We start from the raw sequence: 20016 nt of genomic DNA, 5'->3' as shown, positions 1-20016 counted from the left end.
CAGTCTCAGCAAGCAGAGAGAATTTTATCCTCTTTGCCTTGTCTCTGAATACTAACTAGCTGGCCCAGCCGAAGCACTCTAAAGAGAGAAACTGCATGAGAGACACACTGCATTTGACACAGTCAAGAGGTAAAAGAAAGAGCAAAACAAAGGTCTATTCAGGACTGAATCCTCTGATATTCTTCCCCATCCCCCAATCCCTTTAAAAATAAAGCGTATGGGGGGAAACCCATAAATCTATGCCTGAATGCCTGAGGTTGTCAGAATAAAGGACAATGAATGACAGGTGACTGTCAGTATAATTTTCAGTCTCCAAGTTATCACTTTTTGGCATTGTTGAACAAAAAAAGTGTATACATAACAAGGAAATATGTCATAAATTCTCTATGAATACACAGACAAGTTCAATATAGGAGAAGCAACTAAATATTTCCATATGGGCACATAGGTTTCCTTTCAGTTCCATATTTTTTACTGGAAAATGTCTTCAAATTATTAAGTGTTTTTCTAGTGATAACAATGCTAAATAACTTTGGGTAAACTGCTGAAGGGTTATGAACCTGCTTTACCTTTACTTCCTTTTAAAAAACATATTTAAAGAATAGGAGATCTGACTTGATAAATAAAACTCCTTGCATATGTTGCTAAAATTTTTAAAAAGGAGTAAGAGCCAACTGATGGGAGTTTTTCTGTTTGATTTTTAAAAGGCTCCTCTCAAGCTATTTTCCCGCAAGATCTTTTTACACTTTCATCTTCACAGACTGCCTTAATCCTCCTGTCTTTGTTGTTCCAATGTCTGATCAGTTTGTTTTAAAGTTGCATCTACCCCATATTTGCTAGAACTGAAACTTGACTTCAGGCATTTGCAGTTATAAATCCCTACAAACGTGCAGGCTTTCCAGAAAAAGGTGGAAAGTGTTAAAGCAAGAAAGGTTTTGATGATTATTTAAATAATGTATATTAAGTTGTCTGTTGCATGAACTACAGGTACAGAGAGATAACAAACGTGAAGCAATTTGTAATTAAAATTAGTCTGGCCTCTTAGATTACTAGCATGCTCCAGTCTGCTGACCATCTGTAGTGGAAGGACAAAGACTCTATTCTCAGTTCCACTGGGCTGGGGAAAGGACATAACTGCCCAGAGCCCCGTTTCTAGGCCTTGCTATTAGTGGGCATAAAGATGGTTCGTAGTAGCCAACTTTCTCATGCCAGGCAATAAGCAGAAGGAGTATAGAGACAGTGATCTGTGTCATTCTAAGCACTCTCAGGGCACCATTAAGATGAAGCTCAACTGCTGTTACCACCCCGGCAGGCGTTACTACACATTCTAAATCTTTTGAGAGAAATGAAGAAAGAAAGGAAAGAGCACAGTGAAATAAAACAAGAAAAACAGGAGGAAGTTAATCTCCTGGTTATACCCTTTTCTCTCTTGCCTGCTATAAAGAACGAAAATAATCTTAAAAGGATGAACATGAAAGAATGCTATGTATTTCACTATTAAATATGGACAATAATTTGTTTTAAAGTTTGGAAATTGAAAGTATTTAGCAGTAAATAGTCATACAGACTTCAGCTTAGTCTTCAAGAAATTAATTTGTAGAATATTTAACAAACTGATGACATGAAAATTTTTCTTGATTGCGTATGAAATATAACTTTACACAAATAAGGGAACAAGATTGCTGAATTCTGTTTTTATTTTTCACTTACAGGGGCTGTAACTTAAACTGCAGCATTTGAGTATTTATTTTGTGAGCCTAAGCAAAAATGATTACATTCGATACCTGAAATATTTTCATACAGAGTCCTTATTTGTAGTAGTTGTATTTCTACTACTTTTTTTATAATGGTCCTCATGAGAAAACTCCTATGGAAAACAATAAGTTTAAAAATCTTGTTATAATTGATAATGACAAGTTTATAGCTATTAAATTTGAAAGTCACAGATAAAATTGTGTTAATATTCAGGGTTAGTCTAATATTGCTTTTGGCTATTAGAAAATACATAGGTATGAAAGTTATATAGGACAGTTATATGAGACAAAGATTTAATTCGAGAGGAAATAAGAGGCCAACTTTCAACTTATAACAAACAAAATGAAATGTGTGCATATTTAAAAAAACAGTTTCTATTTTTGGGGGGAGGAGGAGGGCTCAAATAATCCAAAATTAAAGATTCTACTTAGTAGTTGCATGAAAAAGTTTTTAAAGTTAATAGAATAATTATTATTTTAAACAAAAGATTTATTTGTGGATTGTGTGTGAGTGTATATGTGTCTGTGTCAGTGTGTGTGTGTCAGTATGTTCGTGTGTATAATGATAGTGAGGAATTAGAATTATATTGTGAATAATAACTACTTCATACTGGAGCCTTTTTAAAATGAAGATATTTAATTCTTTATTTCATTTATATTTAACAAGATACCCACTATATAGTTGAGAAATTCCAATTGTTTTTAAAAATAATGACCTATGAGTCAGTCATATCTTGACAATTCCTAGTGAGAGTTCAAGAAAAAACTCAGGGTCTTAAAAATACAAAAATTTATGTTGATCATTATCATCATAAAATGACAGAAAAGTTCATGTATTTTATGAATAAGACGATTATTTCCTGAGCTATTTATTTCTATGAGGATTTTTAATTTTTTCCCTAAGAACAAAATGGTCAAGAGAAGGGATAAAATTCCCAGCCAACAGTCATTCTTAAATAGTAGGAGATAAATGCTTTCCTTTTGAAATCTATTTGGCCAAAATACATTGGTAACTGTACGCAGATCCTCTAGGTTATAATGATGCAATGTCAGGGCTGAATAAATGATTACTGTGAGCCAGGTAGTCAAGGAGGCAGCATGGCAGAGTAGAGTATACACTCTAGACTGAAGGAAGGAAGGTTTATGATAGCTCTGGAAGAGGAGAAAGAATCTTGCTGGAAAAGAAATAAAATAAGCAAAGACGCAGATGTGAGGGTAAATTTAGATGGAAAATGTCCAAATCTTAACTTTCCCTTTGCATAGATAGTTAGATAAATACATACATAATACTTTCATACATGATAGATAGATAGATGGATAGATTCTGACTGGAGAATCTCAAGTTGGGAAGTAAAATTCTGTGAGATAACATTTTAGGAAAGTTTATTACTTTTTACTTGTTTCATTTTAAATTTATAAGGAAGTTTTATCTTAATAATATAACAAATACCAAAAAATAGAGAAAGAGGGATTTGAAAAGCTGGCAATGTAAACTTTATTTTACCACTCTTCAGACTGAGAATGGACTTTAGATTAGACATTCATGCAACAATTGGGATGACCTACTCATGTTCTTCCCCCACCTCCCTCCCCGGCCTTGGACTCTGAACTCCAGGACTTAAGTTCAAAAGGCAATGTAGCAATGACTTATGCAGTGCTGTTTGAATATAAATTGGTATAATTTTTCTGAAGGAAAAAAAACAACAAATGCCCTCTAGGTCAAAAACCTTGAGCATGTGTATATACTAACAATTCTACTGCTTGGAATTTATCCAAAATAAATAATCAGATAATCTAGGTAATTAAAATGGAATCAACCTAAATGTGAACTGTAAAAGATTAATTAAATAAATTAGGTTATATCCATATGGCCATTATTGCTTAATTCCATCCATAAAAAATCATCACTATTGGCAATTGTTCTAAGTTTAGGTGAAGTGGAGCAGTTTTTCTTGATTAGTACCCCTTGGGATTTTGCACAGGTAGTCTGTGTGGGTAGTCCATACTTGATGAAATGCTTAAGCACATGCGTCTCATGCGTCTCCTTGACTAAGTCAGACAGGGAAGCTGTTCTACTGTTACACATAGCAGTTTGCCACCCATGTTCCTCCAGTGGGAAGGTTCAGTTTGGTTACTAAGTAAGAAGTTACTCTTTACACTCAATGAAATTTTAAATAACATAGTACAGCAAGATATATAAAAAACATATACACTGTGTTTATAATAAGATGACCTGCAGAAATCATCTTTGCTTTATCTGTGCCCTACAGAGAAAAGCTGATTTAAAAAACTAGCTAACATCTACTAGAAAAAAGCAGAAGTTTGAGAATTTTTCAGAGAATTATATACAACAACCACAATTGTAAATTTTTCTTCGCATCAGGTTACATTTTTTTTTTTTTTAATGAATACTTTTACACTTACTCCAAGTGTTAAAGTGAGAATCAATTGAAGCTACAAATTCTCACAATTTTATGGAGTTCTGCCCTTGAAAGTTTCAAATGTCTGTTCATTATAGTTTTAAATATACTAATCTAGCATTTATTTTCCTTTTTCTACCTGTAAATAATACATTGGTAACGCCATAAATTACTTTGAAGAAGATGCTATTTCTTCTCAGAATAGCTTTGGGGCAGTAGTCAAAAGTCTTTTATTAATCCACTCCAAGAGTATTCATCTCTACTTGAGATGGCTGGCCCTTGTGTTCCTCAGGGGCAGGTAGCTGACCTTAACACTCTCCGTGTTCCAACAGTAGAAGATACTAAACAAATGTCTGTGGCAGGAAGAACACTGAGGCAATCCTCATTTCACCTCTGTTCACTGTCCCCTGAATATGTATATGTTATCTTGCATTATAAATTATCTTTCATAAGTACATGCATTGCATACCACTAATGATTCTTTCATATAAGCAACAGACATCTACTTCTGTTAACAAAAGTAACTTAATGGAAGAATAGCAAGGTGGGAGTGGAGGCTCACACAATTAACATGACGCTGGTACAGATCATGATACAAATGAATTCAGGAAGGATAGGATAGAGGCAGTAGGAACCACAGTAACTTTCCAATAGCGGAGTGGTCAGAATATCATTATGGTGACAGCTGTTCTTGAGTCATGCCCATCCTTTCCAATGTCTTATTAGCAAAGATCCAATTGATGGATTTAGGCCAAAAAATAGAACCTCCTATTCTACTACTATTTGCGAAAAAAAAAAAAAATCCTCCCCCTTCGGCTTTCTAGAAGGGAGGGAGCAGGAGTGGCATTTAATTCATGCACACAAAGAGGGAGGTGATTTCCAAAAGGAAATAGAAGTATCATTAGGAAGAAGCGTAAGTGCTGAACAGCCATCTATTTACTGAACTCTAATTAGATGAGTAGGTTCTGAAGCACAGGGAATAGTCCTTATACTTCTTCATCTGTTAAAAGGATACTTGGAAAAGTAGATGGTTATATATGTGCTGAAAGGAAAGAAAACATGTCAATATTTTGAGACAATATTAATATTCATTGAAATTGTGTAACTATGTTACATATATCCATGAATGTAGCATTATTCTGATGCCCACATGAGTTAAAACCAGATATACAAACCCTTCTAGAAAGCTATCTTGTAAGACCTGTGTTCCATGTGCACTGAGGTTGTGCACAAGCTGGAAAGCCCACACATTAACAGAATATATAATAATGCTGTTAGTGCAGTATCTACTAAAGGTATTTGGTCAAGTAATAGGGGTTTATTATTGGAATTAAGCCTTCTTCACTAGTGCAGAGAGTTTACATTTGCCTTTTTAAATTTATCCTTTACTGATCATCCAGCTTGTCCACAAACCCTACCAAGAAAAGATGAAGCCCAAGGTTTAAATCTCTTTCCATTGGTAAGGTAAGAATCTTTGATGAATCTTAGGTGATCTAACAGATATCAAACAGGCTAAGTTAAAACTTTTAAATTTTCAACATTTAAAAAATTATACAATAAATGATCCTTTCCAGCTGCTAAATCCAAAAAACTTAATGGGACTTAAATGCATTCACCAGACTCATTCTGTGTAAGAAATATTTTCAGTGTCCTGTGGGTTTTTTTAGTTATTTCCTCGTTTCAGAGTTAAGCAATACAGATAAAGGGAAAATGACAGTGCCAGGAAGCTTGTGTGCATCCTTCTTTCCTATGACTATGCCAGCTACTAAAGTGCTGACCAAAGGTGAAAGGTCAGCAGTCATCTGTGGCAGATGTGCTTTATTATGATAAATACTTGGATGCTGGAAATGGTTTTGTTCACAGATAGTTTATAATTTAGGTGAGAAATAGAAATGTGAGGGAGCTTCACTGTCGGGAATCTTATTTCATATTTGAGTGCAATTAACCAGCTGATAAACAGGCTTTTGTTTTCCATCTGAATGGCCAATGTCCGTTCATTTGGGACACTATCTTGTCAAATGGGCAGCAATAATAATAAAGTTTATGTATCTTGGCTCTCTTCTACTCTAAAACCTGTAATAACCTCCTGCGTTGGAATCAAGTACCTGAACTGCACATACAAAATAATTATCTTCCAGAATCCACCTGATGGCGAGGATATGGAAGATTATCTTGTTTTGAACTGGAAATAAGGACTAAAAATGTCTTTTTATTTCAATGGCTCTTAATTTTAGTATAATCAGAATATACTTTCAAGCCCTGGTAATCTATATTCTACAACATTATGTAGCTTAAAGAAATAAGATATACATTATCACATTTCAAAAGATAATTTAAATTTAAAAAGTACATGAAAATGTCTTTTTATCTGAACTATAGCCATTTTCTGAACTGTAGCCATTTTATAAGCACTTGTTAATAATGACAAGGACTTTTTGTCTTCATATTTTACCACAAACTCAATTTTGCATCTTCACTTTATTTTTTCTCCTCACCCATACATTTTCCAATGTGCCATATTTATCTATTTTTTCTAAATAATGTCGTTTGTTTCTGTTTTTTGCTTGATTTAATATTTTCGTAAATGAAGATGACACACGATTGTATATTTTTTTCTTACAGTGATGATTGAAAAGAAAAGTCAACTATATCCTCTTGCTTAATTTCCCTTGAGAAGAATGAGCAAAGTGAGCTGTGTAACCTTGTAACCATGGAACAGATTTCCTGTGTAACGTTCACAGCTTTGGCAAGGTAATTGTTGCTGCCACACAATTTCTGGTAAAATCTGTGGAAGAATGGAAATTACATTATTAATCTTTATGTGTTGACCAGATATGACTAGGTCAATTTAAGAAGGGAAATCAATGTAGATTTTTATTTGTTCTCCCAATAAATATCTATTGAGCACTACTATGTGATATTTATTTGAGGAGAGAAATATGAATAATATATGGCTTCAGATCTCAAGAACTTAATAATCTAGCATGTTTGGTTCTACTGGTAGTGGTAGTGGTAAATAGTAGTGGTGACTGGCAATGATTTTGGTTTTTATTGGAAAAGAATTGTTGGGAAACAGATATATCACCTGGGACCTGTACATTATCACCTGCAAAATCTACACTAGTTTAACTTCTTAACATATTTTTTCTATTACTACAGTTTGCTTAAATGTACTATTGCTTAATTATTTATGCCAATCACACTTAAATCTCATATTTTAATTAGCATCAAGTTTCTCAAACAATTTCAAAGGCAAGACAGAATGATGAGACCAAACCTTAATCAAACATAGGAAACTTCTCTCAGCTCCTACTCTATCTGACTGAGAAAGTGCTTCATGTTCTATAAAAAATATGTTCATTAGCATAAAGGACATAATTTTCTTGTGGAGATGGGATATGCATATATATGTATAAGTGTCTAAATAACATTATATATGTGTGTGTGTGTGTGTATACACACACACACACACACACACACATACACACATACACATGCTCTTACACATTTTTACACATATAGATGTGAATCAATGTAGTATAGACCATAAATTAAAAGTGATACTTCATTACTTCATTACTTCAAATCTAAATAATATATCTTTGTGGGGTTGAGTTAGTCACAGAGAAAGGTCATTATTAAATTCAACATAAAATGAAGTATTGAACTTGTTTTAGTAAAAAAGGAAGATATGCATGTTCTAATAAAAATAGAGAAAAGGAAGATAAACAGTATCGAGGAATTAATCTGGTGAATAATTTTAGGAAATGTAATATCCACAAAGCACTTTTACTTCAACCAAAAAATTGGTGTATGCAACTATTTTCTTTAGGTCGAAATCTTTATAATGAAAGAATGACTGCTCTTACTATGAATTTGTTTTCCAGTAACAATTACTTTTACAGTATCAGTTATTCTCATTTTCTTTTGTTTAGCAGTTCTACAGTTTACCTGTTAATTGTACTTGATAAATAGTTATTATAAACCAAGTAGTATTTGTTGATTTTTATGTGACTAGCCTTGGGCTGGAGTTTCAAAACAGAACAGAAATGAAAGACTTTTCCTGCAAGGCTATTCTAATATTATTGGGTAGCCTACTGTCTGGCAATATACTTGAAAATACAATTACTGGTAATATGGAAAGGGACATGTGTTGTTGCTATAGGAAGACAGAGTTTATATCTAAGGACTTTTTAGAAACATGAAGAAAACACAGTAGCAACAATCAGACCCTTGCATCTGGCATGTATGTTAGGAAGCTCTATACTTCGGAATGCCTTCCACCAAGTTTTTAAAGATTCCTCTGGGGGCTAAGACCTACAAGGTCCAGGAGTGTCATTCAGGCTGGGCACCATGATGTTTAGATTACAGTATTTCTTTCAAGGGATCACATGAGACCAACCTACCAGAATAGTGCTGACATGTTGATTTGGGGTGAATCTCACTCACTTCACACACAGAATGAGTTCAGGGCTCTGGGCAATGAAGTGTACCTCTGACCCTTGGGCTTGAGTCATATATGTGAGCCACAGAGTCAGTTCTCACCTCTCTGTGTTCAGATCATTTGCCTCCTCCAATCTGCAGCAGCAGTAGATATCCTTTACTTTGTGTCGTGCCTGCCACCAGCTCCCTTCTTCCATAGGCTTTGCACTACCACATGTCAGGCAGATGTATGGGAGTGGCTGCACCTATCTCCTCTGAGGCCTTTCTAAACCTTAGTTCCTCAATGCTAATCAGCCCTTCTGATCATAGTTCCTTCTTACCTGTGATTGATGTGGTGACATACTCTCTTGGGTTAGTCTTAAGCCTTGCTGGAAGTGGTATGGACATTTCTTATGTGAATAAGACCATTTCTCTTTCTTAGCTTATGGGAACCCTCACCAGTCCTCCCCACTGGTGGCAGTATGTGGAAGGCAGAGGAGTGGTCAACACTGAAAGGTATTACATTCTAGAATGCAATGATTTTGGCTAAAGATTTTAAAGGAAGACATGTTTGGAAGATGTATTATTCTATGTTTAAGCTATAAAATTCTGTATGGTAAAATTAAAATGACAGAAAAGGAATGATAATGCATACTTTCCTGCATACTCGGGATAAGACTTGCATTTATTTGTGGTCATCATCAGTGAAGCACAGTTATAGCCTTTGATAGCACAATGAAGCCACTGAGTAAAGCAGCTTCACGAGTAATGATATAACTAAATAAATGACATTAGGGAATTACAGTAGCAAGAATATTGTTTCAATACAAATGCATTCTGAAGAGCTATGGCTTTGTGAATAATAATAGCATTGTTACCTTTTTCATGTAGTGTGAGGTATAAAATTATTTAGAAAATGACATTATATAATAAATAACTTTAAGACATTGTTACTGAACGTGAACAGGAAGAGATGGTGCCTGGATACTAAAAAGAATTTTCATATGTAACTTTTTCTTCTCTACCCATTTTTCTAAGTCTTCATTTCCACCTTATATAGGCTCTTGAATTTTGTGATTCATTTTCAATCTAATTGTTAATATAGACATTGGCCCTACAGAAATATTTGTCTAGGGTCCTTCACAACTAGGGATGGCCTTAGATAAACATATCAGAGAAAAACACAGACTATATCAAGAATATTGTTGAAGGAACTCTCAGCTTTATCAGTCTTGGTTCTGTCAGGACAGTCATTGTGTTTCTAATGCTGGACTTGGTGGTTTCTTACACCAGTTGAGTCTTGGCTCAGAACAACTTTTGTCAGATAAACACACATACTAGTAATATTGAAATGTCTTCTTTTGACAAACAAACAAACAAACAAACAAACCAACAAACAAACAGTGTTTTACCATCTCAGCCACAATGAATATAAACTCAGAGCCTAGTTAAACTATTCAAATTTATGGTAGAAGCATTGTGGCCCATACCAGTTCACTCTCCATTGTTTATGTTGTACTAATGAGCCTATGAAAAGTCACACCTTGAAAAGAAAAATTTTGGTCAACTAGAGCATTCAAGTCAGCATATTTTGTACAATTTGCCTGTGTTGATGTGTAAAAAAAGAAATAGAAAAATAGATACAATGTAGTCAAATTCTCAGCATAATTTTGATTCAGTGTCTGGTATGTATCTTAGATCTAGCGTATAGTCCACAACTGTATCTGTAGCACGGTTAATGTTAAATATTATTAAAGATGATCTGGAGAGTTTGTTGGACCATGAAACAACAAAAAATAATGATGTCATTTGGGAAACATTGTATGTTAAGACAAGAGAGCTTATGAATATGGTTTTGAAAAATTTAAAAAGCTTTTTAAACTTGAAGGGGGGTTACTGGATAACTGGAATACCTGTACCAGTGTTCTTTGGCTAATCAAGGTATCCTTGGGTGAGGAGGTGCTGTTGTCAACAGAGGGCAACTCACAAGCATGTTCACACAGCCATGAGGTAGCAGACATAATTCAGATATTCAGAGTAGCCATTGATCACCCACTGAGTGTTCTATGCTACATATTTAGATATATTTTAAAATGGTTCAAATTAGTGGAGTATACACATTGATCTTATTCCTGTGCCAGAGTCTACTATAGAAAGTGAAACTTTTTTCTTTTGAGCAATTATCACAATTATTATTTTCATTATTTTACTGAAAAATGTTAGATTTTTAAATTTTACATATCCCTAATACTTCAAAAGAGCCTTTCCCAAAAATTATTTAGATACAATTAAAATCCCATCTCAGGAGAAATTATAATCTAGGATATTATCATTTAATGAATTCAATACTATATGTTTTGTGTATGTTTTATGATCCTGGCTTACAGTCAATGAATGAACACTGTGACAATGCCAAGAAACCAAAAAATTAGTAGTAAAACTCTAAATTTAAGGTTAAGTTCTTATGATAATTAATTTTTCGATTTGCCTAAGAAATTTTTTAAGTTTTCTTGTTTTCTTTCACTTCCTTTTTTTCTTTTATTTTTTGAAAAAGATAAGAAATTATTTATGATGATTTCAGTTGGACAAATTTCACATCTTAATGCTAAATTAAATAATTTAAAATAAAACTATAGATAAAATAAATGACTTAGTCTAATGTTTCTTCCATCATAATGTAAAGAACTTTTTAAAGCAACTAGCTGCCCCACTGAAATTTTAAAAAATCATTTTATACATTTTAATTTTTATGTCATAGGCCACATAAAGATGGATAGACTCTAGTAAATTAAACCCCCCTCCCCAAAATTATCTGATCATACTTGATTTTTGTAGTCATCTGAGAGTGTTTGCTTTCAAAAGGATTCTTATACTACCAGCTTGCTTGCCTTGGGGAATGTCAATTAAATCTAAATTATTTTATGACAGAGATTTTGCCATTTTTAGAGACAGGGTAAGTGAACTAGAAATGACAAAAATCACACGAGAAATGAAAAAATAAAGTTTGAAATTTACTTGTAAATTGCTTATCTTTCAATTTAGCATTGATTTACCCTTACAAAATGTTTCCATTTGTAGATGCCTATTAAAAAATAGGCCTTTTTCATTTCCTGTTAATACACAATTTAGTGTCTTTTAATGCATTCTTGTGCCCAACGCTTTCTGAAGAGCTTCATGTTATCTTTGCTATCTAGTACTTATAAAGAATCGCTTTCAGTGTGTGTGGCCTGGTTCTTAACAGTCTATCAATTCATTGAATTTCCTGAATTTCAGAAAGACACCAATTGATTCTTTATGCTGCCTGGCAGAGCAATTCTTAATTTTTGTCTGTTTCTTTCCAACATCAGTCTCAAGAAGAAAAGGTTTTCCTTACACTGCCTTGAAGGGTTTACTGAATCATACATCAACTTTATCTTGTCTGTTATTTAAAGTGGAAAATGCTGTCCTTAAGACACTGATACTCTGCCATTTGCCTCCAGAATATTTCATGGTTCACTGTGAAGATTGCTGCTTATTCTAGAACATATGGGTTATTTTGGAGAAGTTTTTTGTACATTCAGATGCTGAGCATGTAGTATTTACATTTGTTCTCTAACAAATAATTTTTCTGGAATTTTAACATCTTAAGGATTTTTGGGAACTTACTGAAAAGTGTATTTGAACACGATGACACAAAAGAAGGTTTGTGAGTTGGAAGAAGGGACTAAATTTAATTGAAGCAGAGTTTAGCATCATTAGAACATATTCCTGTGATCTTATTATATTTCACTGGAGTGTTTGTCCCTCCTCCTCCTGCTCTTCCTCTTCCTTCTTGTGATTTCCAATAGTCACTATAAAAAATTTAAAGTGAGAAAAAAAAATCTTCCTGCACTCTGTGATGTTGATAAATAAGTCATTGGAATGTAGTGGAAGTTAGTACACACCTGAGGATGATTGTGTCATTAAAATTGCATCTAGTCAGTCTGGGAATACCTCACCTGAACTGTTCTGTAAACACTTTTCTCACTAAAACACCTGTTTGGTCTAATTGTATATATTTCAAAAGAATCAAACAAAATTTACTTAAAAGCAATTAAAATTAAAGTATGACTACATCCAAAATGGAAGTACTAATTGCAAATCAAAAAAAGAATAATTTCCCCCTTTTGTACAATACATTTTATTGATAACTGGAACTGAGCAGATTCTGAGAGAAAAAGACTAATTCCTTATATTATTTTCTACTAGATTATCTCTTTGTCGGTCATTTGGTAAGCAACTCATTGATTTGTTATAAGTTATGAAGCTAATTGGCTTTTAAATGAGAGCTAATCTGCAAATAGTACTAGGGTGATGAAGGAAAAATGGAGAAGTTAAAGAAAATAAAATAAGAAAATAATGACCATGTCCTAAATCCGGAAACCATTAGCGGCTTCATAGCCAGGAACCTTGGCATAGAAAATCTTTTGCCCAAGTGAACCTAGGGTCTTTCCAGATCTCGAGAAGTTGAAGAGTTGGGCAGAACAGAGGTGGTAAAGATCAGAGCAAGATAAAAAGGGAAAATAAAAATAAATGAAAGAACTTTCATATCATCACAGAAGGCAAAAATTCAGAGACAGATTTTAGAGAATGTCTCTTTTGGGAGAACCCAAAGTGAATATGGCTATGTGTCTCACCACTTCATTATTTAATTCTCCCTCACATTGTGAATAAATATATGTTATTGGACCATCATCTTGTTCTTAATTCAATGTGTCTCATATTACCACTTGGCCATGAAAACAATCAACGTGAGAGGAAGGAGGCAAAATCCTCTCTGAACTCACTCTGTGGTTAGTGGCATTCACCTACTTCCTAAAGATTTCTTTAAAGGACAAGGAAAGGGAAGCTGGAGAAGAATCCTTACAGGCAAAAGTCTGGAGAATTGGCAGAATTCTTAATCACCCAGGCCATATGAGATGAGAAAGACAATCACATAGATTCATTCACTGTCACTGCAGCTAACAGACAGGAGAGAAAAGGAAGGAATGACTCACTCATCCTCACTTTCTACAGGCAAAGTCAAGAGAAAAACGCCAAATTGTTGAGAAAGTTTCTAAGTAATGGTTTCATTGTGTGATTGGTTAGTATAGTTCTTTTCCTCATAGACCACAATGTGATTATATATGACCCACATTATATTAAAATGGCATTTGTCTTTTAGATTAGGATGTTCTTATAAAAATTTGGTGACTAAAATATAATTGTGTCTCATGAAATCCCCAAATAGATATATCCTAAAAAGGAACTTTGGCTATTCTTTAGCCTTTTTATGCAACTGCCATAATCTACCATCCTAACCATCACCTTCTCAGTCCTGATTTCTCTGAGCCATTTGATGCTTTTATTTTTATGTACACTAAGACATTATGACTTTGAGTTAGAACTACAGAACAACATGTGATAGTCTCTCACTAGAATGCTTACCAGGTATAGATAATTATTTAAATATTTTTATTCTGGAAACACAACTTTGAATACTGTGTTTAAATGTGTGTTATAAGCAATGTGTTCCATATTTACCTAAAGATTCCCAAATTCTGAAATATATAGTAAAATTGAACCAATTTTAAATTCTACTACCCCAAGAAGCCCAAAGTATTCTAAAGATCTATGCCTGTAATGTGCACACATATCTACACCCCTATGCCCAAAGGCAGAATAATCCTCACAATGTGTATGTTGAATAGAGAGAAATGAGGAAGGCAGGCTCTGCTGTTTTCAAGTCAGTAAAGCATATCATTATTTAGATTTTCTCAAAAGGAGTTTAGTTTCCAAAATTCTATGAAGTCCTTGATATAATAAAGTCTCATCTATGACGTGATCCTTTGGTATTTCCTATATTTTCATTCTTAACATTCAAAAGTAGTGCTTCTGATGGTGTCACTGTATTTGTCAGATTTCCATCCATCGATAGGCCTCATGCTTGGCTTGTTTATATATACCATGCTTGACTTTCAGGGAACATTGGCAGCCAAAGAACACAGGGAGAAGGCTGTGACAACTGCAGAGAGAGAACGTCACTGTGCCTTCTATCATGCCCAGGATGTACGCCCTAAGTCTTCACAGGAAGAGACATTAAATGAAGAAAATAACATTCATGAAATTTTTTATGACATTAAGTCAATACATTCTTTAAAAAATTTAATAAATTGTGAGTTTTTATTCTTAAAAGAGTACAAATGATAAGTCTTGTTTTTCTCTCTAGTGGATACAGGCATTTTATCCTTAACAGTCATCAATCAACTTTTCTTTTCACTCAGTCTTTGATAACATTAACTTCATGCAGGAAAGGCACAATTAATACTCCTCCATCCACCAGTAACTTGTGAAAGAAAAGTCATATTTCACCCTGACCTCAGGGTTGAGACTTTTCCTGTCTGGGATGTGTACAGTCTCTGTGACACTGGGCCATAGGAGAGCATGGCATGTAGTATTGTATCATATGAAGCTAGTTTTCTTAAGCATTGTCAAGATATCATGTGCTCTAGGCCATTGGCAGAGAATAAACAAAAAGCAACCATATAGGTTGCTTGTCATTGTATTTAGATATCACCACTAGAATAATTCTTCTATCTTCAAAGAACATCTTTGCAGTCTTGTTGTATTGTGTTGTAACAACTTAACAGAGCTCTTTGTACCATGGTATGACTGCTGATCACAGTAGATCCAAGCCATATGCTAATACTACAGCCCGCCATAGGAACCTTCAATTTAAAGGTTATATAGTAACTCTTGGTTGGATTGACATATGGGCCAAGTGCTATAGTGCAGAACTGCCACTTTTATTTTTTATCCACTTTTACCTGTTATTGTATTATTATTTAGCTACCAAAAGAGAAATTTTTTTATTTAGTTCAGTTGGTGGTAATTAAAAATTTTATAATCTGTCTTCAATGTCCCATAGGCATATGATTTTTGTATATCCACTCATATATTTCAATATCCACTTAAATATTTTAAATGGCTAAACCAGCTTCCTTTTTGACATGCTTAGAGGAGAACCTAGGTTTGACTTTTTATGCTTTCAAATGCACTATGAATCATTCTGCCAAACTCCTGCCCTTCATGTGAATGATATATTTTATTTACACGCTTAGAAAAAATCTATGCATGGCCATTATTAATCACTCACACCTTTAAGAATGATCTTACCTTTTAGCTATTCATCAAGATTGGTATCCTTCCCGTTAGAAGGAGACACATCATAACTGATGTACAATCGAACTGTAGATGGGTCCAAGTACATGGCTATTACTAGAATAGATGACTCTTCATTTTAGGATTACACACACGTGCATACATGTGCGTGCACACACACACACACACTCACACTCACTCACTCACTCATGTCTCCATACGCTATACCTATTCCGGCAATTCTCTTTAAAATTCCAAAGTGCAAAACTATGTCAGCTTTCAAATAATACATCACTATGATATTGAAGAGCAGCATACTGTTTCCAAAAGCTGCTCCCACTCTCAGCAAGGCCATTAAGGCATTGGACAACTGGAATTAGCAAAGGTTCAAAAACTATATGATTTTTATCAAGAACAAGAGAAAAAAATTGGTAAATAAATAAGTTATCTTTGATTATGTACTAATCTCAAGAGAAAAACTACTTTGTAATTGAATCACATCCCCATTTAAATATCAAGAAATAAATGTTTTCTGCCTTTGACAATAAGTGTAATACATACTTTTCATAAGTGAATAAAACATTAAATGCATTCAGAAAATGTGTTTAATTTTTTGGTGGACATGCTCATGTACCTCGAAAATGTTGGCTGGAAATTGGAAAGATACTATATCAGCTGCAGAGAAAAACAAAACAAAACAGAGCTTGACATATCTGGTTCTCCTTTCTTCTTTAGCTACTGCTATGATTTTGTATTGGGATGAGAATTAGAAAAGTCTAAAAGTTTAGATAGCTTCTAAAAAAAGTATTAGATAATATGGCAAAATGAAGTAGAATTGTGCTTCAGAGTAAGATTCTTATTACACAACATCTGTCCTCAATATGCATAACCTTAGAAATATCACTAAACTAAATACATCATGGGAGAGACATTTAACTACACAGGTAGCACTTTAAAATTACAATCAAGAAAACCATTGCAGTAAGGCTTTGAATCTTTGAAGATGCTATGAACTCTCTTTTCAGCAGAATGTTTAACTCCCTGGGCATTAAGGAATTACTTAATAGAAAAGAAAATAACCCACGGGAGAAAATGTAGCTGGCAGTAAAGCTGCTTAAAATTTTTGATAGGCCATAGTATAGTACAGTAGAAAGGCAAATGATTCTACCCTCACTCCCAAACTCTATTTCTTAAGAGTTTCTCATTCGTTAATTTTTCTTTCCTGGCATTAAAAGCTTCCGAAGAGAAAGGCTGGGATATTGAGCTGGTTGTGGATATCCTTCTTACTGATTTCCACACTTTGTGGAAAGCAGATCTGCAAGACACAGCATCCAATCTCAATTTGTACTTTTATAACTTAATCCAAATGCAGAAAAAGGCAGCCACATGAAGGAAGTTACTGCAGGTAACAGGGTTGTATCACCCATCATTGTCTTAAACAGAGCAGCAGTTGATCCTTCTTAAGGTATACTTATTTAGTGAATGCTTACAATGTGCCTGGAGTTGTGTGGAATGCAGGTGGGAACATAAAAACGGCAAGTAAAAGTTCTTTTTTCTGAGGAGCTCACAGTCTAGTATATGAGATTCATATAAAAATAACATAACAATGTGACGGGCCACAGAATAGATGAGAATACAATTCCACAGAAACAAATACTCTTTAGAATTATACTTGATGTAGGCTTTAAATATATTGTGAAAAAGCTATCTTACATATTTAAAAATATTTTTCTGAGAATGTACATAATTTTGTGATCTTTTATAATATGCCGCTTTAAAAAGAACACCCCACTTTTTCTCATTTCAAACTAACAGTCTCATTCATTGAGGATGTTTCTTTAAGATATGATGAATTCAGAGCAGCTACATTTATTATCTCTATGTTTCAGGAAGGCAAAAGCAAGACAAAGGGATACCCCTTTAGAATCTGGATCACTTTAGCTTGTTACATCTCAACCATCAAACCTTCACAAGATGTGCCCAGATTAGTCAACAAGAAGATGATTAGAGATAAAACCTCTCATCTTGGGATAAATTTAATCCAGACAGCATGTGCTCTTGGGTCATTTTATAAATGTAGTATTTTAGAACAGCATTCTCAGAGATCCAGCAGTGCATATCCAGCATTATAGCTAAAATATTCAAATAGAAATAAAAATAACTCCCCAGAAAAATCGCTGGCATTCATGTTTCCGTTGGAGAATAATTACAGAAGTCAGTTTAAAAGCTGGAATATGAGATATCGAAATACCACCTCTCACCCCCACAGAAATGTTAATTGACTAGTTGTATTATAGTCTTAAAGCAAAGGTTCCAAAAGCTTCTCTTTTCCAGATTTATGGTGTCACAGTTACTGGCCATGACCAGACTTTCTGAAAGGAAACAGTTCTTGGATGGTGAGGAGATCCAACCGCGTATCTCTTGGAGTAGCAGAATTTAGCCCTGAAGGTTTAATATTTTTAATCCTGTTATTTTTAATCCTATCACTATAACGTTGAGGTGAATTGAATATATTTTCTTCTTTATCTCTGCACAATCTCACATATTTCCTGCAAATGACTTTTGGTTGATCTTGCAAACAGTTTTGCTTGTTTAATTCTTAAAAAGAATATATACAAAATCAAAGTGAAGTCTGTTTATAATAACATGCAGGGCATATCTCCTTATGATGCCTCACGACAAAGCTGGTGATGCAGTGACTACACATCTAGCCCATGATTTCTTGCCTTTTATTAACCCAACTTACTATTACATCAAAAATCATGGTTTTCACTGACGACAGATTCAGCACACACATATTCACACTAATGTGTGTGTTTATGTGTGTGTGAAATAGCTACACAATGAGTTATTGAGTTGTATACAGAAAAAATGCTAGGCAACTGAAAATTACAAGGATATAATGCCATCAAGGGGTTTAATGGTGACATCATAAATCACAAGAGCAAAATATAAATGGACTGTGCTTCCCCACAACTCCGAGATGCTGCTAGAGCTATGATTTCAAGTTATCTACTGTCCCCAACCACCATTCTCTTATACATGGATAATCTGTGTTATAATTTTCATCTTCTCTAATTCTCTCTACTTTTCCTCATCAAATTCAACCCTTTTTTTTTTTCTAAACCCAGAAAGAATCTGTTTTCTCCTCTCTGCTATTAGAGCAGCTATATTTAAATGTAAAACCGATTGTCCCAAGTTGAAATATAACAATTCTAAAAATCTTGCCATTCTGGGCTAGGTGTCATACTCATGCAATGTGACAGACAGGTGACAACACACCCAAGAATTAAGAGATTTTCTCCTCTTGGATAACAGTGTGCTTCATGTGCCTATTCTCTTTTCCTCTATGACTAGGAAATCTAATTACATGTAGTACCCCATTATGAATGCAAGCATAGAAATGATTTTATAGTTATGCTTTTTATTCACATCTTAAATTCAGAGAATCCAAGTAATATTCTAATTTATTTCTTGTGTCCTAAATGATTCCCTTTACTCTCTGATGCTGTCTTACAGAGGAATATATTAACATAAAATAATAACTGGCCCAAACTTTAGTCCAAATTTAAATATGTCCTAGCAAAGCCAGCCCCATTCTAATTGCTTTTATGTGTCACTTTAAAGCGAGGAGACCCAAGTTCCTGGCAGCTTTGCTTTGGGTCTTAATTAGCCACTTAACTGCAAATTGGTTGGCACCCTAGTTCTTTCATCAGTTATTATCCAAATAGCATCACCGACTTAGGATAAAGAAAAGAAAGATCCCACATGTAGCAGGTTTTTCCATCATTATTGCCCTTTAATACAAAGAGGGGGGTTCCCAGCTCTAATTAAGGCTATGTTTTTAATAGGCAATTGGCATCTTATTTAATTCACTCTCAGTGAGATGTCTTAAAGGAAAAACAATCACAGTAATGTGTATACAGAGCTATAGAATTTACAAAATATTTTCATCTACTCTATTACTCTCACGTAGTGTCTGTTCTAGCCACGTATTAATCGATATGTTTTTATTGGTTGCAATGATTTAAGATGTGGATTTTATTTCAGTCCTTATTCCATTTTTCTGCAAAATGCACTAAGCTACCTAATAAAATTAACCAAGTCAATCTCCAGTATAAAAAAGAGAGTTGGCATCTTTATTTTTTGTTGCACGTCTAGGAAATGGCAGACTAACAAGATCCTACATGGATAGGTACTTCTTTGCAAAGTAAGCCTAAATTGTTAGTGGATGGAAGTTATGAGAGAGAAGGAAAATGGAG

At 34.1% G+C, this 20016-nt stretch overlaps 1 long non-coding RNA gene across 2 annotated transcripts in view; it reads left to right on the top strand.

The window, feature by feature from the left end:
* Positions 1 to 16345, top strand: part of LOC120612531 (uncharacterized) — a 66828-nt gene extending 50483 nt beyond the window's left edge. Inside the window, exons 3-5 of one of the 2 annotated variants that reach the window (XR_005655475.1) lie at positions 6797 to 6925; positions 9039 to 9112; positions 14576 to 16345. This is a non-coding gene — a long non-coding RNA (uncharacterized LOC120612531). The remainder of the gene's footprint in view (positions 1 to 6796; positions 6926 to 9038; positions 9113 to 14575) is intronic. The other variant, XR_005655474.1, reaches the window with a different exon arrangement.
* Positions 16346 to 20016: the final 3671 nt, after the last annotated feature.

This window comes from Pteropus medius, unplaced genomic scaffold (genome assembly GCF_902729225.1).
Source record: "Pteropus medius unplaced genomic scaffold, Ma_sr-lr_union100, whole genome shotgun sequence".
Classification (NCBI taxonomy): domain Eukaryota; kingdom Metazoa; phylum Chordata; class Mammalia; order Chiroptera; family Pteropodidae; genus Pteropus; species Pteropus medius.
Note: the sequence above shows the minus strand (reverse complement) of the source record. Positions and strands in the feature narration are given on the sequence as shown.